The following is a 25,064-nucleotide window of genomic DNA, read 5'->3' as shown; positions in this document are numbered from 1 at the left end:
GCATATTAATAGGTTCATAGATGTGTAATAGGCTAATGGCCCTGGAGCCTTTACAAGCATAACCCATACAAGTGCCCTGGCATTGTGCCACCCGATGTTAGTTCCCAGTGCCTCTATCAATTAGAGCCACTAGAGTGATCCCCGGGGTGAACTTTCTATTTCCCATCCACTCATCAAGATTTCTCTTGAAGAGGGCCAGTGAAGTGCTCTGCTTGACATGTATGGGAAGTCTATTCCAGAGCATGGGCAGTCTTCGGGTTATCCCTCCAGCATGTTCTTTTGATTGTGGTAATGAGGTTGAGGTCTCTGTAGCGTGTGGTGCAGAGGGATTGGGATTTCTTTAGATGCAACATTTCTAACAGAGCTGGGTCAGACATGGCTTTGAAAGTCAAGCAGAGATCGAGATTATATGAGACAGAGAATAGCTGAAGTTTTTTGAGTTTGTCCATGTAGGACATGTGTTTAAGGTGTAGGATCCTCTTCGTGAGGTACTTTTGTGGCCTCTCCAGCTGTTGCAGGTGTCTAGTGAGGTACATGCCAAATGGGACATTATACTCTATGATTGGTCTAATGAGGGAGGAGTAGAGAAAAATGATGACCTCTTTCTTCCTGGATGCAAAACCCTTGGTAATGAGATGTGTCACATAGAAGGACTTTCTGACTACAGTGGCAATGTGGTGTTCGAAGGAGAGGTTGCTGTCAACCTGTGTCTCCAGATCTCTTCTAATGCTTTCAGTATTGAGTGGGCTCCCATCAATGTAGTAATTAGTGAAAACTGAGTTTTCCCAAAAGGGATGATGACGCAGTTTTTGGCATTAAGTTTAAGGTCATGGTTTTGACATCAGTCATTGGTCTCAGTGAGGCCTTTCTGTAGGATGTCTGCATCAGTCGGAAATTAATAATGGCTCCCAGCTTGCAGCTGTCTGCAAACTTGGTCAACCAGAGTCCCTCCATGTTGGCTTGGACTTCTGAGAAGTAGATGCCAAACAGGAGACAACCCATGACCAATCCCTGTGGGACTCCACTCATGACTGGTAGGCAGTCTGACTTGGAGTCCGCTACTTTCACATTGTGGCTTCTATCTGTGAGCCAATTTGCAACCCACCTAACAATATAGGGATTGATGCCTAGTTTGCTGAGTTTGTCAATAATTCCTGAGTGAGGAATGGTATCAAAGGCCGTGGACAGATCAATGTAGACTGTATGAACTGCCTTACTTTCATCCACAGCTCTGGTGACTGACTCAAAGAAGTCAACCAGGTTGAGCAGGCATGATCTACCTTTCACAAAACCAAATTGCATGGGATCTAGACTTTGGAGATTCCCTGTATCCTTGTTAATTAGATCCATGATGATGTGTTCCATAGCCTTACATATCAGACTCATCAGGCTAATGGGGTGATAATTTCCAGGGTCTGTAGTCGCTCCTCCTTTATAAAGAGGGAGGACTGTAGCACTGTCCCATTTGGTAGAGACAAAGCCTGAGGTGAGGTTGTGAGTGAACAGGGTACACAGATGTGGTGCCAGTTCACTTTGTAACTCATGTAGAACACAGCCAGGGATATTGTTGGGTCCCGTGGAAGCTGTATTCTTGGCCTTGGACAATGTAGCTTTAACATGTGCTGCAGTAATGCTGGATGCCTGGCATTCTTCCGGTATTTATTGATATTGGTCCTTTAGGGGAGGAGAGAGGGGTAAAGTTGGCACTGAATCTGTCAGCCAGCATGTTGGCAATATCTGTTGCCTCAGTATAGGAGGTACCATTGTGCAGTAACTCAGAGCAAACCTGGGTATTGCTATGGAGATTCTTGATATAACTATAGAAGGCTAAACTCATGTTTAGTCACTTCCTTGACAATTAGGTTATAATGTATGTATGTATATATGATAGAAAGGCCACAAATTATCTTTCTATCACACATGCATGTGCAAACTGGATCCAAGCAAAGCATAGGGAGGAGACAAAATTAGTAATGATGACCTGAGAACACTTCAGCAAGAACTTACAGTACCATTATATCTATTATTCACTAGGTCATATAAATATGGGGAAATACCTCAAGATTGGAGACATGCACTTATTAAACTTGTCTTTAAGAGAAAGGGAAGTAGGATAAACCCAGAGTCATATAGACCCTTAAGTCTACTTTCATGTTGTGGAAAAATAATGGAGAAGGTAATATCGGATAAGTTATTGTCAGAACTGGATAGGATGAGACTCAAAACCATACATCAGCATGCATACTTTGAAAACACATCTAGTGCCACCTGTAACATGATGCTCTATAACCATATAATAACAGCTATGAATATAAAACTGTGCTGTGATGTAATTTATATAGATCTAACTTCAGTATTTGACAGGGTCATACACAAACCACTGATCAATAAATTAGAACAACTAAGTATTGATGTACTCTTGTTACTATAGATAGCTGCATGGTTTACAAACAGGACATGATGGCAAGTATCATTCAGCAACTGGAGAGGTGAAATTCTTGAATACAATCAGGGTGTCCCACAGGGCCCTGTCCTAGGCCCTTACTTGTTTAAATTCTATCTTTCAGACCTAACTTTTTCATCTGATGTGTTCTACAGTCTATATGCAGATGACTTTAAGCTGGGTAAACTGATTACATGTGTTACAAATAAGGCAAATCTGCAAAACAACTTGACTAAATTGACCATTTGGGCACAGGCGAATAATATGCTGATAAATACATCAAAAACTAAGCATATGAGATTTGGGAGACATAAACCGAAAGTTGAATATTTATACAGCACACAGTGATTGAAACTTTGGACTCTGGGTATATGGATAGATGCAGTTATAGTTTTCCTAATCATATCAACCAGTTGGTTATGATAGTTATAGCACTATAGGTTGTATAAAAAGATTTATAAAAGTCTTGGAAATCAGAAATGATGAAGTCATTGTTTGTTAGTTATATTAGACCCAAACTTGAGTATGGAATAACAGTATAGAAACCTTATAAGAAAACAAGCATGAGTAAACTGGAAAGAGTACAGCAGAAATATACCAAGGATATCCATAGATGTGAAAATTTAACTTATTATGAAAGACTAAAATATCTGAACTTGTACATTGTCTTTCACATATATCTAAGAGGAGATCTTATTCAGGTATAGGGCATTTAGTGACAACTACCACTGTGAATGTCTGGGGTATCAAAAAGTACTAGAGAATCATCAGACAACCCATGTAGGAGATTCTATAGGAATGAGAAGTGTACTAATTGGTTCTCTGACAGAGTAGATGAACAGACTACCAAATTACATTAAAGCAAGTACTAGTTTAGATATTTTAAGAACAGCCTGGACACTAATTATGGGAACAAGTGTTTTGGTATATTGACAAGAAAGAAGGGCATTAATGCCTGTGCTTGAAATATCTGTATATATGTATGTAGGTAGGTAGCCCACAGAAGACTTAGCTAAACAAAAATTGTATACCAGCTACAAGAATAATGAATCACCTGTCTTTTATTTTTTTTAATATAATGTATTTTTGCGTGTGATCTATCATATTGTGTGCCCTTTCTGCTGTAAGTGCCACACAATATTCAGTGAAATACAAAAATCTATCGCAGTACACCTGTGACTGCAGCACAGCATCAAGTTGTACTTCACATTTTGGCCTGAAGTGAGCGTTGTTGAACACATCAGTAATAGCTGCATGACAGTACAATAACATAAATCATAAACAGGTGAAATATTAATGTCTATTGTTAAGTGAACTGTGGCAAACTTATATTTCACACACAGTACCTGTACACTAGCCTTTTACAGTTTTTTTATCTTCCACCTGGAGATCACTAGCATTATGTGAACACTGGTAAAGGCGATGTGTCAAAGGAATATTATACTTTAAAAATGATCAAAACATGGTAGGTTCAGGTTAAGGCACTTTAATCTTGCAGCAAGGAGACAAAAACGTGCTAATACAGAGTTTGTCTAACCAGAAACAGGAAATACCTTCATTTTTATACATCCTTAAACTGGTTATGTCCTACCATGCTGACGTTACAGATTACCACCTTTTTCATCATCATCTGCTGACCATCTTTCCCATGAATTTCTGCTGATTTATCAATTTTTATGTGAAACTTCCTGAGGAAAACAACCTGGCCTTGATTACTCCCAGTTAGATACATGTTATGTTACCATTCAAGATACTATGGCTAATTCAAGCACAATGCTAGCAGTTCATTTCTCTAATAATCCTTTGTTTACTTTATCTCTAAGTTACTACAGCTGCACAGGTTCCCATCCTTCGAACAGAGCTGTTTGTCTAAAATCATTACATTTACAGAATAAAGCATTATTCATTCAGTCGTTCCTGACCTAGCAGATAAACACCTGCTTCTCAAGTACATTTCCAAAAGGCATAAACATGAATATTGCTGTGCTAGCAATTACTAGGTCAGAGGGAAACTTGCAAGTTCCAGAAAGCATACTGTAGTTTTCAAAAAGCATCTTTTTCAGTCTCATATGAAACTCAATTTGTATAAAATACAGTGTATGAAAAATAGAATGAAAAGCGTATTAAAATACTTGGTTATTAATTGGCATTAAGCATACCCACATTAATACATATTTTTCTAACATTTCCCTCCTGTTAATACTCTTTTATTCTATTTTCAAAAAAGAATAAACAGTTTGCTTCTTTTCCTAACCTCTTCCACTTAGGATTTGCAGTTAAGAAAGTCATTTAGTTTAAACTTTCATGAAAGTGTTTCACATTCTAGCAGCTCTTCAAATTCAGTACTTTGATACATAGTCTCAGATACGGATATATCTATGAATTCTTTGATTAATCTTTTCATGCAGGCGATTCCACAACAAATACAAACTCCTATTAGGAGTAAACCTACCCCAATGGCGATCAAGATGTTCATAAAAATGGAGCCCCACCCCCCCCAAATGCATTCTGGAAAAAGTCTGTCAGAGGGTATGGGCCTGGCTTGGTCATGGCCAACACTTGCTGAATCACCTCGAGATGATCATTAATTTCATGCTGATGGTCAGGAATAAATGCACAGCATTCTTCTTTGATTAAAGTGCAAGTCCCACCCCTCGCCACTAGGGTGAAGTCAAGAGCCATTCGGTTTTGGAGCACTACAGTTCTCATGGCATTCAGTTCATCAGTTATCAGTTCAAGAGCAGAAAAAGTCGCATTACTCATTACTTTGAGAAGTTTCAACAGTTTTTGCAGCTCCCATATCAATTTAACTGCGCCATATGCAGGTAATATACCTGCCCAGGATATAACAGCATCACTCAAGTCCATGTGCACAAGTTTGGTTCCCACATCACGATGGTCTTTCCAGCCCGCTTCGATCCACCCCACTGGATTCTCAGGTTTCTTAACAGTCCTTTTGGTCACGTCTTGGGTATTTCGAATATTTCCCTGAGGCAAAACTGCAGTGTGTCGGATGGCCGGAACCAGGTACCCCAAAAAACAACTGCCACACCAATTCTCAGGTAACCATTTATATGCTTTTTTACCACACACAAAATAACAGTCATCTACTTTAGTTGTTACTTTGTTACGAAATGACTGCCCTGCATGAAACATTTTCCTATCTATTACAGATAACTGTTTAAAAAGTACGGGATTGCGTTGTACCTGATCAAGAGTGTTATGCATAGATTTCAAAAATGAGTCATAATCTGTACTACAAGATCCACTCAAATTATTTGGTTTTCTATAACATTTATACTGTACTGTAACATTACACTTACTCCATCCCACTTGGATGGTGTCATTTTTGTAAAAACATACAATTCCTTTTTGTGTCACAGGCAAATACAGTGCTACTTTATCAAATGCTTTAACAGCAACTGTGTCAAAAAACAGATTTTCCCAGGTCTCATTGACTCCTAGGGGGATAGCAGTCATCAATAAACCCCCATAAGCTGTTGGCATAGCCATACAGACCCAGCAGTTCGAAACATTAAAAGTCTCAGCGTACACACGTGTAATTGCCTGATAAGTGTTAAAGTTCGGATGCCAGTCTATGTTTGGTTCATTACGCCTAATCAGTTCAACCTTTGCGGCAGGAAAAAGGAATGGCCACAACAAAAAGAACAGTGTGATTAGCATAACAATTAGAATGATCATACAAGTTTTCTGAGGTTGCTCAATGTCTCTATTCACTCTGTACCTGGCCATTTTGTTCTTGTTGTACAACAGTAACAAAGTTTTTGTCCAACTCAAAGTTCTTAACCAGTTTACAGTGTGTCAAATGAATCCAAGAAGCTCGCTCTGCGATCTTGACTGCAGTGGGTGTCAACAGTAGTACCTGGTATGGACCTTCCCACTTCGGAGAACTCCAATTCTTCCGTTTCACAATCTTCACCCAGACCCAGGTGCCTGGGGCTACTGGTGCTTCCGATTTTGGTGGTTCTTTATCTGAAACAGAATTTAACTGCAAAAGTTTGTTATTTAAAAATCGCCTCATATACCCTGCAAGTGAACTGTCAGCCTCCTGCTCTGCAGACATGAGAGGTTTCCACTGAGGTGTATAATATGCCCTCCCAAACAAAGTTTCAAAAGGAGTTAATCCCTTTGCATTTGGAACAGTTCTCATGCTCAACAGTGCTAAAGGCAAACAGTTCACCCAGTTTTTCTGTGTCTCAGTCATCAGCTTCCTAAGCTTGTTCTTCAACACCCCATTATGCCTCTCTACTAACTAATTGGGTGTGGTAAGCACAGTGATTCTTTAACGATATCCCAAAATAGCGACTAAGTTGCTGAACTGTTTGTTTCACAAAATGCGTACCGTTATCACTATAAATCTTTTCCGGTATACCAAATCTGGGTATAATTTCTTTAACAAGGACCTCTGCAACAGTAGCTGCATCTGGATTTTTAGTCGGAAAAGCTTCTACCCATTTGGAAAACATATCTATAATGACAAGGCAATACTTTTTATTCTCGCATTTATTCAATTCTATGAAATCCATACAAATAGTATGGAACGGATATGGTGGTGTAGGGAAACTCCCTTGCTTAGGTTTTAATGCCCCTTGTGCATGATGCTTGTTACAAACATGGCATGCTATATAGAAATTTTTTGTATAATTTGTAAATCCATAGGTTGTAAACACTCGATTCACTAACTGTACCATCCCCCCTGTTGAGACATGGCTCTGCCCATGGCTCAACAATGCTGCATATCTAAACAAATTAGATGGCAAAATTGGTTTCTTCTCCTTGGAGATGTACAGTCCCTTCTCAAGGATTGCTCCTCGTTTTATCTACTTCTGTTTTTCTACATTTGTAGTAAGTGTCTGCATTGTTTTTAACATTTCTAAATCTAAAGTCTCTGAGGGTTGTAATTCCTCACTCAAAAGAAAAGTTTCTGTGGCTGAAGCTGCCTGCTTCACAGCTGTATCAGCCCATGCATTACCTCTTGAAATCGTATCCTGTTGCTTCGTATGAGCTACGCATTTACAAATAGCTACTTTTTTGGGTAACTGAATAGAATCTAATAGATGTAAAATAAATTGTGCATGATTAATTGGTTTACCAGTAGATGTTATCATCCCTCTATTTTTCCACTGCTGCGCAAAAACATATACAGTAGAAAAAGCATACTGACTGTCAGTATAAATGTTCACTTTCTTACCTTTTGCTAAGGTACATGCCTTTGTCAAGGCAATCAACTCTGCCGCTTGTGCAGATAAGGTGTGTGGTAAAGATTTTGCTTCCAAAGTTTCAGTATCAGAAACAACTGCATACGCTACTAGATTCTGTCCTTCAGGACCCCTCCTGCACAAGCCATCCGCATAGTATGTCACCTCGGCATCATCCACGGGAACATCCGTAAGGTCTTGTCTAGGTAATGTCTTTTGCTCAATTTCCTGCAGGCAGCAGTGCGGTTTGCCATCTGCAGGGGTTGGGAGCAAGGTTGACGGATTCAAAGTTGTGCATCGTTCAATTGTCATATGAGGTTGGCTCAACAGTATAGTCATACAGGAGAGATGTTTAGCAGGAGAAAGATATGCTACTTTTTGTTGCAGTAAAATAATTGCTACTGCATGAGGCACTCTCAAAGTGAGAGGGTGGAATAACACTACTGAGGCCGAAGCCTGCACTGCCATTGCAGCTGCAACTACTGCTTGTACACAGTGGGGCAGGGACCGCGCCACTGGGTCTAACTGTGATGAGTAGTAAGCTATCGGGCGCTGTTTGTCCCCATGCTGCTGTGTCAATACTGATGTCATATAACCCTGCTTACAGTCTACAGTTTGAATAAATTGCTTATGATAGTTTGGTAATCCTAAAACTAAGGATGATGCTATCAATTGTTTCAGCTTGCAGAAAGTTGCTTCTGCTTCAGGTGTCCATTGTAATAAATCCTGTGCTGCCATCGGCTTTTTAAATATTAAATTGGCCAGTGGAGCAGATTCCAAAGCATAATTTGGTATCCAGCTCCAACAAAAATTAGTGGTTCCCAGGAAGGACATCATTTCCTTCTTGGTAGTTGGTCTAGGTGCCTGTAATATTGCTGTTTTTCTATCTTCGTCTAATATTCTATCTTCCTTGGATATTACATATCCTAAGTAGAAAACCAAAGAAACTGTGTTGGGTAAAACCTTGGTGCAGAAATAAATCCAAATGAAAGGTAAAAAGTAAAAAATGCACCAAGATAACACACAGCAAACGTTTAATCACAGCAAAGTACAAAGTGGTAAGCGCTTTCACAACCGAAGTTGCTTCATCAGAGCTGATCTTGGTGCATTTTTTATTTTTTACTTTTTACATATCCTAAGCACTTAACTTGTTTTCTCCAAAGTTGTAGCTTGTCCTTGTTTACTTTGTGACCTTGAGTAGCTAAAAACTGTAATAAAGCTACCGTGTCCTCTTTGCATTCTTGCTGGGTGGGGGCTGCCAGCAGAATGTCATCTACATAAAGTAAAATCTGATTACCTCTCAGTGGGATGAATCCCGCCAGGTTACTTGCCATTTCTTGTGCAAATATTGTTGGACTTTCACAATATCCCTGTGGTAATCTTGTGTATGTATACCGCTTTCCTTGAAATGTAAATGCAAACCAATATTGGCTGTCAGGGTGTATCGGTATCGAGAAAAATGCATTACTAATATCTACCACAGAAAAATATTTTTGCTCTGGCTTTAAATCATTTAGTAAGGTGTGTGGATCTGGCACCATTGGTGCCCTGGGTATAACTGCATCATTTACAGCTTGTAAATCTTGGACCATACGCCATTCCCCATTTGCTTTCCTGACAGGAAATAAGGGTGTATTACATGGTGAATCAGGAGATTCTTTTAAGACTCCTTCCTTAAGTAAGGCTGCTATTATAGGTTTGATTCATATCTCTGCATCCTTTCTCAAGGGATACTGTCTTTTCTGGGGTCTAAATGCTGACTTTGGCGTAATAGTAACTGGTCCTGCTGTTCATATAAGTCCTACATCTGATTTCCCTGTTGACCAGAGAATATCTGGTATGTCCCGCAAGGCTTTTTCCTCTTCTTCTAATAAGAGTAATACTCAGCTATTCTCACTAGCCTGTGAGTGCACAGCTGGGTGTGTCTGTGTAATCCAATTCAGTTTCTGTTTCTGTACTCCTTGTTCGGAGAGCTCTAATTCTGTCTGCTTTTCTCACCTTGTGACTTTTTCACCTAAGTCTGCCCATTTCAAATTTCTATTCTTAGTTAAACTAGCATGTGGCAATCGATTGGATTTGTAAAGTGCCAAAAATTCCTGGGGCAATGAACAGCTTACTACACTGTTTCCTTCTGCATCCCAGTATAAATTTCGCAACACTAGTCTGTTTGCATGGTTCTGAAACAATTCCTGTTCATAATCTTTATCAGGTCCTGGTCTATTACAGTAATATAGAGTACAATGCAACAAATGCTGTTTGTCAGTGTCGAGGGAGGGGGACTTACTGATGGCTACGTTCATCAGTTCCTTGGTTACTCCCCCTGGACCAGTTGTAACTAAGTCCTGGCTGTACCAATAATATGTCTCACCCTCTGGTCGCACTACAAAAGTATCCATTTGTCGCTGTGCTTCCATACCCTGCATGGTTGGAACTATGGCTATGCCAAATATCTGCATTAAGTCTCTACCCAAAAAGTTTACTGGGCATTTTGCAGAAACCACAATTTTACTTCTCTGGGTCATCCCTGAAACGGGGTCTGTTATTGCTATGACATGGGAGAGTGGCTCCCGATACAGCTGTCCATTAGCTGCCTTCACTAGTATATAATCTGGTGATTCTGAATCTTCCGATAACTTGGAAGGATGTATCAGGGTCCGTGAAGCCCCTGAGTCACACAGAAATTTGACTTCCCTCCCCTCTACCAGAAGCGTCACTTCCGGTTTTGTGTCTGCTAAGTAAAGCTTTAAGCTCAATAGAGCTAAGTCCAAAATTTCATCTTCTTCGATGTCTGCAAATTCATGTACATCCTCTACCCCTTCTGTCACATCCTCTACTCTTGCTATCACCTTTGCACTTGTCTTTTCCTGCTTATTTTCATTCAGTGATTCCTGACTATCATGTAGTCATTCCTCATCTTCCTTATTCTCTGTAGTCACCTTCTTATTTAGCCTGCAATCCCTTGCTAAATGTCCTTTTTTCCCGCACTTAAAACATTCACCTTTTTTCTTTCTTTCTTCAAAATCTTCTGATCGCTTGTCAGATTGTTTATTTCCCTGGGCATTTTTCTTACCCTTTGTACTACAAATACTTCTGACCCATCTTCTGCTGAAAATACTTGAGTTTTCTTTTTCTTTTTACTATTAAAATGCCTCTCTGCATGTCTAGCATATTCAAGTAATGGCTGCAACCTACTTGTACGATGATCTACCATGTGCTTTGTAATAAAGCTGCTAATGGGAGTTATACTACCCTTCAAGAATGCATTCTTTAACTGTTGTTCATATGAGGAATCTTGCATCTGGTTTTCTGGTATCTGCATTCCGCAGTGATTATTAAAACATTCTAACAGTCTAGCATAATATCTATCAACTGTTTCACCTTCCTGTTGAATGCATTGATTAATGCAAGTCCAATCAACCCTAGGCTTCCACTTCTCAGAGATTCGGTCTGTCAGACCTTTTACTCTGCCATCCAGTTCTGCATTAGTATGTGGGAGTGGTCTAAGTTGTGCATCATGAGGATTCCAGTCGCCACTGATCATGTGCCAATCTGGACCCACAATTTGTCTAACTACTTTTTCTACTTCTTCCCCATTCAAATGGTAACTTAATCTCATACCCTGTAAGTCTTCTAAAAATTTTCGGAAATTCACTTTTGGGTGGGGAATTCCCTCCGTGGCTTTCCGGATATCTTCCGATGTCCACGGTCTATAAACTAAGAGAGTCAGATCCTGTCCTGCCTGTCCTGCTTGAGGATTTGGTACTTCTATGAGTGGACATATCTCTTCTTCACTCATAGCCTGTGATTTTCTTTTTATTTCACTTAATTCAATCTCCCTCCTCAAGTCGCATGTTCGAGACCTTGTCTCGATAGGAACCCTGACAAATGGTTGTGATTTTGCAGGAACAGCTGGGTATAGTGGAGGTGGATCAATCTGGCCACTCGCTTCATATTCTGGTAACGGAAGTGGAGGGGGCGAAGGAGGGGCCGCTGCTATTACCAAGTTATTGTCTTCTTTGTCTAAGAACATTGTCTTTGAATTCTTTATTCTTTGTTCCCTGCGATTTGCTTCCTCAAGCCACCTATGCTCCTGAGGGACTCCTAATTGTCTTTGCTTTTTTAGTTGACCTTTCGCGTCTATTTTTAATTGCTTAACAAGTTTCATAAGTGCAGGTTTATCTAAATTACCATCGAATTTATACTTTTCAACCCATTTTGTGTAATACTTAACATTGTCGGCACGCTGTAATTGCATATATTTCGCGTCTTCAGTTAGAGGCGAGTCTCGGGAACTTTTCATGCACTGATTTCCCATTGCTGTCTTAGCTAAGCTGTAAATTGTTACATAACCCTTTCTATCATGCAGCACCACAGTTCTATACCTTTTCACAGTTTATCTAGAATAACTGCCTACCTATTCTTTTTCCCTGATCTATGACAAAAACAGTAACCCCTTTTTCTGTCCCTGATCTGCACATGCAAATCTTCCTGACAAAAAAACAGTTCTGTAATTAGTCCCTGATCTTAAAACAGAAATAAGGTCATTCCTCCTTACCTGAACTTCCGTGAGTTGATCCACCGGATCGTTGACTCGTCCTCCAATCCCAGATCAGAAACAGTGGCTGGCCTCTTTTGAATGACAATTCAGTCAGAGGTCTTTCAAAACAGAAGAGCCGATTTGGCCTCTTCTCCATATGGATGCATGCCACCGGGCCCAATTCTGACCTAGGCCTAGAGCGAGAGGTACTTTCCGGTCCTAAGGACCAAACTGTCAAAGGAATATTATACTTTAAAAATGATCAAAACATGGTAGGTTCAGGTTAAGGCACTTTAATCTTGCAGCAAGGAGACAAAAACGTGCTAATACAGAGTTTGTCTAACCAGAAACAGGAAATACTTTCATTTTTATACATTCTTAAACTGGTTATGTCCTACCATGCTGACGTTACAGATTACCACCTTTTTCATCATCATCTGCTGACCATCTTTCCCATGAATTTCTGCTGATTTATCAATTTTATGTGAAACTTCCTGAGGAAAACAACATGGCCTTGATTACTCCCAGTTAGATACATGCTATGTTACCATTCAAGATACTATGGCTAATTCAAGCACAATGCTAGCAGTTCATTTCTCTAATAATCCTTTGTCTACTTTATCTCTAAGTTACTACCGCTGCACAGGTTCCCATCCTTCGAACAGAGCTGTTTGTCTAAAATCATTACATTTACAGAATAAAGCATTGTTCATTCATTTGTTCCTGACCTAGCAGATAAACACCTGCTTCTCAAGTACATTTCCAAAAGGCATAAACATGAATATTGCTGTTCTAGCAATTACTAGGTCAGAGGGCAACTTGCAAGTTTCAGAAAGCATACTGTAGTTTTCAAAAAGCATCTTTTTCAGTCTCATATGAAACTCAATTTGTATAAAATACAGTGTATGAAAAATAGAATGAAAAGCGTATTAAAATACTTGGTTATTAATTGGCATTAAGCATACACACATTAATACATATTTTTCTAACACAATGTTCCAAAGTCTAATTCCAACATGTTTTTACAAAGAAGAACAAATGAGAAAAACTAAATCATAACATTGTTTACTAAATGTGATTTGTGTTAAATGACATGCATCTACAAAATTATTTTAAGGGCCATGACCATAAGGAAGTACAGCAATAAAGCACAAAACTACAAGAAAAGTATAGCAACACTGGTCCAGTTACACGTGGAGACCACTTTGCCTCATTGAACACCTCAAGAACTGATGAATAAGATATTCTTGCTTTTAATCACTATATTGTGAACAAAATAATAAAAAGGCAACATAAACGTTTCCATGAAGTCATGCACTAAAGAGCATTAATTCTGAAGAAGCAAATCATACCTGTAAGCACTCTCAGACGTAGTCAACATTTACACCTTAGCAGACTCAAACACCAGCCTGAAGTCATGCCTCATAGAGCTGTATATCAACCACTGATGCCACAGAAAGAAGAATATCTAATGTGTCAAAGCACATACTTGAAGGCATTACATTAGTACTGTGAATGAATGGCTATGGCTCTCTTAAAATGGAGTCTGAGGCCTCAATAATGGTGCCCCTGTTGGCATGCCATATCACCACTGTTATTTTAAGTCACTTCTGTCTGTGATTAATAACTGGCAACTATACATTGTCAGATTCAAACCCCTGCCTCTCAAGCTCATCATTGTAGAGAACTATATATTACCTGCTTCTTTACTGTACCTGTGTCAGACAGGACAAAAACTTCAAGGTCAGTAATAAGTAATGTTCTGAATGCTTATGTATCCCCTAAAATATGTTTAAGGGATCAAAATACTTTTGCTATGTTACAAATCACACAACTATGAGTTAGCTATATCCCTGGCTGCTACGTGAGCCACTGTTGTTAGTCAGTATTGTTTTGCATACAGATATATTGGCAGATTTAAACAACTGCCTACCTAACTACATATTCTGTGGAAGTTAGTATTAACTGCATGTGCCACAGGAGAAGTCTTACCACAAGTGTCACAAAGAGCTATTTCAATGGGATGAAACCATCCATATATTGAAAGGTCTATGGTAGACCTAAATGGATAGAAAGAGCTTGTGTGAATGTTGCATAAGACATTGTTTCATGTCACTGCACTCACATTATGTTGGCATGTGTTGGACTTGAACATATGTCTATGTAAGTGCACAAACTATAGAACTGTGTGTTAGCCACATGAGCCACAGGTAAAGTCTTGCTAAGATGTGATACAGAACATGTTTGAAAGCATGGCATCATCACTGTGTTGCAAGGCATATGTGTATGGCTTAAAAGTAAGTAAAAGAGTAATGTGAGTTCTCTTCTTATGTCAATATCTGGCCTGACTAGACATATACACAGCACACTTGTTGTATAATTCAGTCATACCCATGACATACACTGATAATATTTAGAGCATCAAAAGAAAGCTCAGAGGCAAACCTGCAAGTACTAAAAAAAATGTGCAGCACAGTGGGGACCTGGGATGATACCACAATGTCAGAAATGAATCAACATTTAGAAAATGTTTTTGTATTCTTCAAAGGTGAATTCTACCAACAGATTCATGGGGTAACTATGGGGGCAGCTTGTGCTTCGACCTGCATGAGTCTAGTTTTGTACAATTGGGAAACCACAATTGCTTTTAACAGTAATCCATTTTTTTTTTCAAATTGTGGAATGTATATTAGATAACTGGATGACATATTCATCTATAGAATGGAACAGAAGAGACAGTGGAAGAATGTGTTGCATCACTGGTTTTCTTAGATTTACTTATACATTTAACAAAGAGTTTGTCAACTATTTCAATGCTACTGTTTGTGTTATGGATGGTAGATCTGTCACTAGTATCTATAGAAAACCTACCTTCAGTAATTCCTATCTTCATTTTCTTAGTCACCACATGTACAATCAGAAATCTGGACTAATAAGGGGACAATTCATCAGATTGCCCCATATGATATCTGATGAAGGTTTTTTCACAGTGGGTGTCAATAAATTCAAATATATGTTTTTGGAGAGAGGTTACCCTAGTATACTATACTAAATAAGATCATTAAAGATGTGTCCCATAACAAGGCATGTAAGTTTAAACCACTACTGGGCTGCGAAAGGACTAGTCCAGTTCTTAATACTAACTTATCAGAAGTTTGAACTGATTCCAACCCTTGAGGCAAAGCCCTAGGATTAAAATTCCAGGAGGCCTCCCATGAAGTTATCAACATAGTCAGAAATAACTGGAATATTTTTAAGACCAATGTGGACATTTTCAATAGTTTGGGGGAACAACCATTATTGGTATATAAAGTGGGGAAGAATCTTAAGACTATCTTCAAGAAACTATCAGATTCACATCGCAAGGATGACACTCACAGGGGAACAAAGCAGTTTGGGGCATGTGTACAATCCCCCCACATTCTGGAAGGGGGTAGTTTATCTCTAACCAATGCATCAGAGGATAAGGTTTACTGTTGTAATGATAATTGTGACACCAGTAGAGTTGTCTATCTGGCCAAATGTTACACTTGCCCTGCATTTTATGTGGGCAAGACGGCAAGTTCTCTTAAAAATAGAACATACAAGCATTTGTATGATATTAGAAATAAAAATATCAAAACTGTATTATATAAACACTATCTGGAAAGTGGCCAATTTAAGAGGTTTTTGTTTAGCATTTTTGATATTGTGAAACAGAACTTAAGGGGTGGCACATAGGAAACCTGACTTGACAACAGATTATTATATTGGCAGAAGAAACTGTACACCACCAACAAACCTGGTATTAATGATAACATTTCCATTCATTCAGTTTTGAAATTAAAGGCAACTAACCTTTAACAGAGGTTTTTTGTGTTTAAACATTTCACCAGTTGAGGTGGTCCATGTTTTGTATGTGTTACCTTTCATGTGTATTTGTCTCATACTTTCTCATGTGTTTTTGTTTTGTTTTTATCAAAAATATATTATTAGTTCAACTAATTATTACCACAATTATATTTTATTCTAGAAGGTTTTCATAAAATATATTACTACAATTAGTAATTAGTTGGTTAAATGTAGTTTTAGCATAGTGGAGCTAGTACCATTTTAAGATAAGAGGGTTGTTAAGTGACATTGTGGGTTTAAATACATGTTGAATGGAATTGAGTCTTTTTATATGTATTGGATGGAAATGCTTAACTTATTTATATTAAAGTTTTTCATTTTTTTTCACATTTGAATTTTGGTCTGGTTTGTGCACTTTACTGGCATTGCAGTATTGACATCGGCTTGTTTCTGACATTGTGGTATTGTCACTGGCCCACACTGTTCCGCACATTATTTGGAATATTTAGAGAAAGCTAGATTCAAGTATCTGCCTACCTACGTTCACAAGCTAGGGAACATTGCATCAATCGTCATTACCACAGGAGAAGTCAATATTTGAACTGTTTCTTACTGAAATTGGTACACCTTGTTTGCTGTAGCATAGACTAGATCCAGGCCTGCTGAATCTAGCTTTGTTTATATGCTTGTTGTTTGTTTGCTTGTTATTTCCCTGGAACGCTAATTCCACCTAATACGCGGCTTCTCAGCACTTCTGTGGATCACTAGTAATATCTGCATTGCTTACTGTACTTATTTCCTTGTTTCACTTGAAAGAAAGTTACTGTTTGTCGTTTTTGCATTTAAGTTACCTGTAACACATTGCACTTAAGTTACCTGGCACTTGCTCACTAAAGCAATTATATAAGTCAGCACTAAAAATTAAAATCACTACACCCTCACTCCCCACTGGCCCTTGTTTTCAATTATTAAGGAATTCCCAATATTATTCTAGCATGTCCAAAGGTCAGTTGTCAATCTCCTCTCCGGTCCAGCTGGTGAATCTGGGAATCTTGAGGCAATGTTACAACTGCCTCATGTACACAGACAACCCTCTCCTCCTCCCAACAAATTCCAACACATGTGAGAGATGCAACCATATAGCCAAACTGGAGGCTAAGCTCTCTCAACTCAGTACTGGCATAACCAGTCAGGAGGAGAAGGAAACCACACTCACTACAATTCCAGTCTCACATAGACCTACCACGACAGCAAACCAAACACATAATAACACAAAAACATACTCGGAGGCTCTAAATAAAGATCTGCCTAAGCAGCAGAGACCTCCAAAGCAGACACCCAAGCAAACGTTACCCCAAAACAAAACACGTGCAACACATATCTCACAAAGCCAGTGTGCCGAACAGTCACAGCCCTTAAGACTAAATAACACACCTGATACACTTGTAATAGGTGACTCTATCGTCAGGCACACTGATGTCCCACTCACCAGGCTGAACAAGGAGAGGGTCACAGTGAGTAGCCTGTTGGGCGCTAGGATCCACCACATAACACAAGCACTCAGATCACTCCAAGGCAAGTACAAATATGACTCAGTCATTGTCCATGCTGGTGTGAATGACCTGAGACGTACCTCCCTGGACTACATGAAAAGAGACATAAAGGAGCTCTCTGAGCATGTAGCCCAGGCCGGTATGACCTTGAGTAGCATCTTACCCTCACCAAGAATGATGCCACAATATGAAGACAAGATGATCAATTTCAAAAATTGGCTTAAGTACTGGTGTCATTCAAAGGGAATCCAATGCCTGTCAGCTTGGGATGATATGCTCGACAAGCCACGATGCTTCGCTAGGGACAGCTTGCACCTGTCACCCCTGGGCTTTCGGATATTGGCAAAGGCTCTTGCTACCCCATAGTGCCTTTTTTAGGCAAGGCTCAAAGACAAACCCACCTCCATAGGTATCACAAGGGATAAGAAACTAAGAGTAATGCTACTCAACGCCAGAAGTCTAAACCTCAAGATGCACGCACTCGAAACTCTCCTTAGCATGGAGAACATCGATATCTGTGCAGTAACAGAAACCTGGTTCAGGGCTCCCGAGAGCACCCCAGCACTACCAGGTTATACCTCATACCATGCTTTTCGGCCCCAAAACTTGGACCGAACCACAAAAGGAGGGGGAGTATCGATATTCATCAAAGATACCCACACCTCCAGGTTGGTGGCAAAGCACGAAGCATCAGAGACTATCCATGTGCAACTAACAGTGGGTAAAACTGCCTTCCAGTTTATAGCCTGCTACAGACCACCCTCCCAAACCCAGGAACCCCACTCGGCCTTCCTGAGAACACTGGAAAATATGAAGGTCTCTCCAAACACCATTATATTGGGCGACTTCAATAACCCAAACATAGACTGGGAGCATTAACCTAGCTCCAACACCCTAGCCCAAAGGTTCCTAGAATTTATAAACTCAAATGCTATGGAATAACTTGTTACCACTCCCACAAGAGGAGAAAACATACTGGACCTGATCATCACCAACATGGGGACTCTATGCTCCAGACCAGAAGTGTATCCCTCACTGGTAAGATCAGACCATAAACTAATCTCACTGGATATTCACATCCCGACCCCACCCCCTGCCCAGAAAACCACAGTGAAAAACTTCTCTAAAGCAAATTTCACACTCCTCAAAACCGAGGTGGAATCCTTCAAAGCCCCCGGGCCTGTGGAAAATATGCCCAGACCACAGAATCCTTTATAAACGCATTCTATGAACACCTTCAGAAATGCATGGATCATGCGATCCCAAATAAAACCAAGACCCAATCCTCCAAAGGCAGACGTCCTGTCTGGTGGACCCCAGCCATAAACAAACTATACAATAGAAGGAGGAAGCTACTAAATGATAGAGCAAAATCCCATAAAGGGAAGGCATCACTGATCAGTATTAGCAAAAAACTACGGGCACTCATAAAATTGTCTAAGGCTAGCTTCGAGAGAAAAATTGCACAGGACACTAAGGATAATCACAAGGCTTTCTTTAGTTATGTTAGAACCTGGGTGGTAATTCCCAGATATGCTCAGAATTAGTCCAAAATGACAAAAAATACACTGAACCCACAGACATTGCCAACATCCTAGCTGACAGGTTCAGCGCAAACTTCTCCCACCAAAGGGCAAATATCTATCCCAGCAGAGTGCTGCCCCTGACATCTCAGATGCTCAGGTAAGAGCCCTCTCCAAAGCAAAAACACAGCATCAATGGGACCAGACGGTGTCCCGGGCTGCGTCCTACATGAACTCCAAGAAGAGCTAAACCCAAACATAAAACTACTGTTCAATCTCAGCCTTACTACAGGTTATGTGCCCGAAGAGTGGCGTACAACAACAGTGGTCACTCTCCATAAAGGTGGTGCCTCAACGGATCCTGGAAACTATCGCCCAATAAGCCTGACTAGCTTGGTCTGCAAAGCTATGGAAAGGATCATCATGGACCTCATAAATAAAGATATTGGGGACCTACAGACACTGGATCCTACCCAGTTCGGCTTTGTTAAGGGCAGATCCTGCCTCTTAAACCTGGTTGATTTCTTTGAAACAGTCACCAAGGCCCTTGACGAGGGGAAGATGGTCCACACAGCCTACCTGGACCTCGCAAAAGCCTTCGATACAATACCCCACTCGGGCATTATAGATAAGCTCACCAGCTTAAATATAAACCCCTATGTCACTAGATGGATTGCAAACTGGCTCAAGGACAGAACCCACATGGTTAGAATTGCTGGAGCCATGTCAGACTCCAAACCAGTTACAAGTGGTGTCCCACAAGGCTCAGTCCTGGGACCTCTCTTGTTCGGTATATATTTCTCGGAGGTACAGGCCAACACAGAAGGACTGTGGCTGACCAAGTTCGGAGATGACTGCAAACTGGGCGCCATAATCGACTCTCCAGCCGACACAAGCATCCTCCAAAAGGGCCTCATAGAAACAGACAACTGGTTCCAGAGCCATGGCCTCAAGCTAAATGCCAAAAAGTGTATAGTCATCCCCTTTTGCAAAAACAAAGTGCCCACAAATTACCACATAGGGGGTAATCCATTAAGTACAGAAGAAGTAATTAAGGACCTGGGGACCCAAGCTGATAGCAATCTCTCATTTGATAACCACGTAGCCAAAGTGGTTAGAAAAACATTTTATATAGCCCACCTAATCATGAAGGGATTCACATCTAGATCAGGGGAGGTCATCGTGCCTCTTTACTCATCCCTCATCAGGCCCATAATTGAGTACAATGCCCCTTTTGGGATGTACCTTACCAGACACCTGCAGCAACTGGAAAGACCCCAAAAGTACCTCACCAAGAGGATCAAAGGGCTCAAACAGATGCCATATGCTGCCCGGTTAAAGAAACTCCAACTCTACTCAGTGGCATACCGCCTGTTCAGAGGCGATCTGTGTCTGACGTATAAAGCCATGTCCAACCCGGAATTAATGGACATGCTGCACCTCAGAAAATCCAAATCCCATTGAGCTATGCTCGAGACTTGAACCTCAGCACTGAAATAAATAGGACATGCTGGAGGGACAGATTCATAACCCAGAGGCTCCCTTCACTCTGGAATAAAATCCCAGTCCAGGTTAGGCAGAGTCCCTCATTGACTCTCTTCAAGAGGAATCTTGATGAGTGGATGGGAGATCATAGGTTTACCCTGGGTATCACTTCTGTGTCACTGTTAGACAGAGGCACAGTATACTAACCTCGAAAAAGGGCATAGCAAAATAAATTTAAAATGGGTGGCGAAAGCCAAACACATCCTGGCTAGGTTTATAAATGCCCTAGGGCAGATAGCCTAGTATGAACCTATGAACCTAAGGGTGCGATAAAGCATATATCAATGAATAGCCTCATCAGTGTTTAGCAAGGCTGATGTCTGGGCTAAAAGTGGTGGAAGAACCCTCTTCCAGTGTAAGTAAACATACAGCAGATCCATGGTTGCAGCCATTCCTACTTAGTTCTACAATCACACAAACACTGATACAAGCGAGTCTTGCTAGATTTGGACAACTACCTATCACAGTATAGAAGCTACAATCTATTTCAACAACTGCCAGTGCCACAGGAAAAGTCTGGGCCAGCTGTGAGATGGAGTACATTTGAAAGGATTTTATCATAATTGTTTTGCAAATGCGATATGTGTGCTAAAAAGAGGCTGAAAGTGATGGGTGAGCCCTCTTCCAGTGTAAAACTACACATCAGACTTGGAGTTGAAGCCATTATTATCTAGATTTAGATTACACAGAGATATACACACTGATACAAACTCAGCTAGTAATTGCTAGATTCAAACACCTACCTATTTAATTACAAAATATACAGCACATTGTATCAATCACATATGCCACAGAAGAAGTGTGACCTTAAGTGTAAGACAGAGTGCATTTGAAAGGATGACCTCATTAGTTTGCTACAAAGCAGATGTTTGGGCTAAAAGGGGAAGAAATTGATGGGGAGACTATCTCCTGATGTAAAATGTTTCTCCTGAGTGGAAGTGTACACATCAGACCTGTGAGTAAAGCCATTCTTACCAAGTACTAGAGAGAGAGACACACACACACACACATATCAGTCATGGCTGGATTCTAACACATACCCATCTAAGTAAAGAAGCTAGAGTACAGTGTATCACCCTCAAGTGCCGCAGGAGAAGTCTGACTCTGAGTGTGAGATGTAGCACATTTCAAAGGATGACCTCATCAGAGTCTTGTAGAAAAGATGTTAGGGCTAAAAGGTGAAGAAACAGAGAGAAGCCCTCTTCCAGAGTAAATGTTTATCTTAAGTGGAAGCTAACACATCATATCTGTGGATGAAGCCATTCCTACCCAGCACTAGAGACACACTGACACACACACACACACACACACACACACACACACACACACACACACACACACACACACACACACACACACACACTCATAGTAGTTAGTCAATGTTGCATTTGAGGCTCTAGTGATCTAAGCACACAATCTAGAGAACATTGTATCAACTGCAAGCACCACAGGAGAAATCAGACTTTAAGTGTGAGATATTATAGATTAGAAGATGACCTCATCATTGTGTTACAGAAAAAAATAGTGTGCATCACATATTTAGGTGAAAATGGAATGTGTCTTGACAAGCAGACAAATCAGCAATGCGTTGATCACAATTACATGCTGCTCAAATAAGTTATATAGATTTATAGGTTCATAGGTGTGTACTAGGCTAATGGCCCTGGGGTCTTTACAAGCCTAGCCATAGGACTACCCTGGCATAGTGCCACCCAACCTTAGTTCCCAGTGCCTCTGTTGAGTAGAGCCACTGGAATTATCCCCAGGGTGAATTTTCTGTTTCCCATCCACTCATCAAGCTTTCTCTTGAAGAGGGTTAGCAAGGTGCTCTGCATGGGCAGTCTTTGGGTTATGAACCTGTCCTTCCAGCATGCTCTGTTAATTGTGGTAATAAGGTTGAGGTCTCTGGAGCATGTGGTGTGGAAGGATTTGGATTTCTTTAGATGTAGCATTTCTAACAGAGCTGGGTCAGACATGGCTTTGTAAGTCAAGCAGAGAGCGCCTCTAAGTAGGCGATATGAGACAGAGAATAGTTGGAATTTTGTTGAGTCTGTCCATATAGGACAACTGTTTAAGGCCTAGAATCCTCTTTGTGAGGTACTTTTGCAGCCTCTCCAGTTGTTGCAGGTGTCTAGTGAGGTACATGCCAAATGGGGCATTGTACTCAATGATTGGCCTAATGATGAAAGAATAGAGGGAGACAATGACCTCTTTCTTCTTGGATGCAAAACTCTTAGTAATGAGATGTACCACATAGAAGAACTTTCTGACCACAGTGCCAATGTGGTGATCAAAAGAGAGGTTGCTGTCAACCTGTGTTTCAGATCTCTTATAACGCCTTCTGTGTTCAGTGGACTACCATCAATGTGGTAATTCATGGGAACCAGGTTTTTCCCAAAGGGGATAATGAAGCATTTTTTAGCATTGAGCGTAAGGCCATGGTTCTGACACCAGTCGTTGGCCACAGTGAGGCCATTATGTAGGATGTCAACATCACTTGGGGAGTTAATAATAGCTCCCAATTTGCAATCATCTACAAACTTTGTCAGCCAGAGTCCCTTCATGTTGACCTGGACTTCCGAGAAGTAGATACCAAACAAGGGAGGACCCAGGACTGAATCCTGTGGGACTCCACTAGTGACTAGTCGGCAGTCCGACTTGGATTCAGCTACCTTCACATTGTGTGTTCTATCTGTGAGCCAGTTTGCAACCTACCTAGTGATATAGGGGTTGATGCCAAGCTTAGTGAGTTTTCTATAATCCCTGAGTGGGGAATGGTATCAAAAGCCTTGGCCAGATCAAGGTAGGCTGTATGAACCACCTTGTCTTCATCCAGAGCTCTGGTGACTGACTCAAAGAAGTCAACCAAATTGAGCAGCCATGATCTACCTTTCACAAAACAAAACTGTGTGGGATCCAGAGTTTGGAGATTGCCTATATCCTTGTTTATTAGGTCCACGATGATGCGTTCCTTAGCTTTGCTTATCAGACTCATCAGGCTAATGGGGCAATAGTTCCCAGGGTCTTTGTGGAAAGGGATGACTGTAGCAGTGTGCCATTTGATAGGGACAAAGCCTGAGGTTAGGCTGTGATTGAACAGGGCACACAGGTGAGGTGCTAGTTCACTCTGTAGTTCATGTAGAACATGACTAGGGATATTGTCAGGTCCAATAGAAGCTGTATTCTTGGCCTTGGACAGTGCTGTTTTAACCTGTGCAGCAGTAATACTGGGTGCCTGGCAATCTACTGCTATTGTGATTGATCCTTTGAGGGGGATAAAGTTGGCACTGAATCTGTCAGCCAATATACTGGCAATATCTGTTTGCTTGGTATAGTTGGTACCATTGTGCAGTAGCTCAGAGCAAATCTGGGTATTGCAGTTGAGATTCTTTACATAACTATAGAAGACCTTGTGGTTGTCTTTACTATCTGCTGCAATTCTGCTTTCATAGCTAGCTTTAGAGGATTTGATGAGGGATCTCAACTTTTTGCTGATGCTGATAAGGGAGTTTTTCCAGTCTTGGGACTTCACCTTATTCCGCATCAGTTTCCTCCTTCTGTTGTAGAGTTTGTTTATGGCAAGGGACCACCAGATTGGCTTCCTTTTTTTGGAGGAGAGCATCTTGGTTCTATTGGGTATGGCGAGATCCATGCATTTGTGTATGTGTTCATACAGTGCATTGGTGTATGATTCTGCAGTCATGCAACTATTCTCCATTTGCATGGGTGCCGTGAAGTTAGCCACCTCTGTTTTTAGGAGCCCAAACTTAGCTTTGGAGAAGTTTTTCATGGTGGTTACCTTTGGGGGGGGGGGGGGATGTGGATTTCCAAGGTGATTAGTTTGTGGTCAGATCTAACCAGGGAGGAGCTGACTATTGGTGTAGAGCAATGGTCACCCATGTTAGCAATGACCAGGTCAAGGATGTTGCTACCTCTAGTGGGGGTAAGAATGAGCTGGTGCAGGGCATTTGAATTAATGAACTCCAGGAAACTTTGGGCAACTGTATTTGTACATGAGTAGTTTACCCAGTTAATGGAGGGGTAGTTGAAGTCGCCTAGTAAGAGAGTGTTAGTTTGGACCCTAATATTCTCCAGGGTACTTAGGAATGTGGAGTGTGAGTCATGGGATATGGTTGGGGACCTAAAGCAGGCCACAACCTGAATCGCTGTCTTACTCAATGTTAGCTGCACCTGAAGTATCTTTGATGTGTTATGTTGGGCTACCAGTCGGGAGGTGTGCAAATGTGGTGGATCCTGGCACCTGACAGGCAACTGACTGTTACTTTCTCCTTATTCAATCTAGTGAGTGGGACATCAGTGTACCTCACTATCGAGTCACCTATGGCAAGTGTGTCGGGCATGCTGTTTTGCCTTCGGGGCTTTGGTTGAGTGCCACACTGTTTAGGAGAGTTA

This window comes from Protopterus annectens, chromosome 1.part2, assembly GCF_019279795.1.
Source record: "Protopterus annectens isolate FY-2018-M chromosome 1.part2, PAN1.0, whole genome shotgun sequence".
Classification (NCBI taxonomy): Eukaryota; Metazoa; Chordata; order Ceratodontiformes; family Protopteridae; genus Protopterus; species Protopterus annectens.
Note: the sequence above shows the minus strand (reverse complement) of the source record.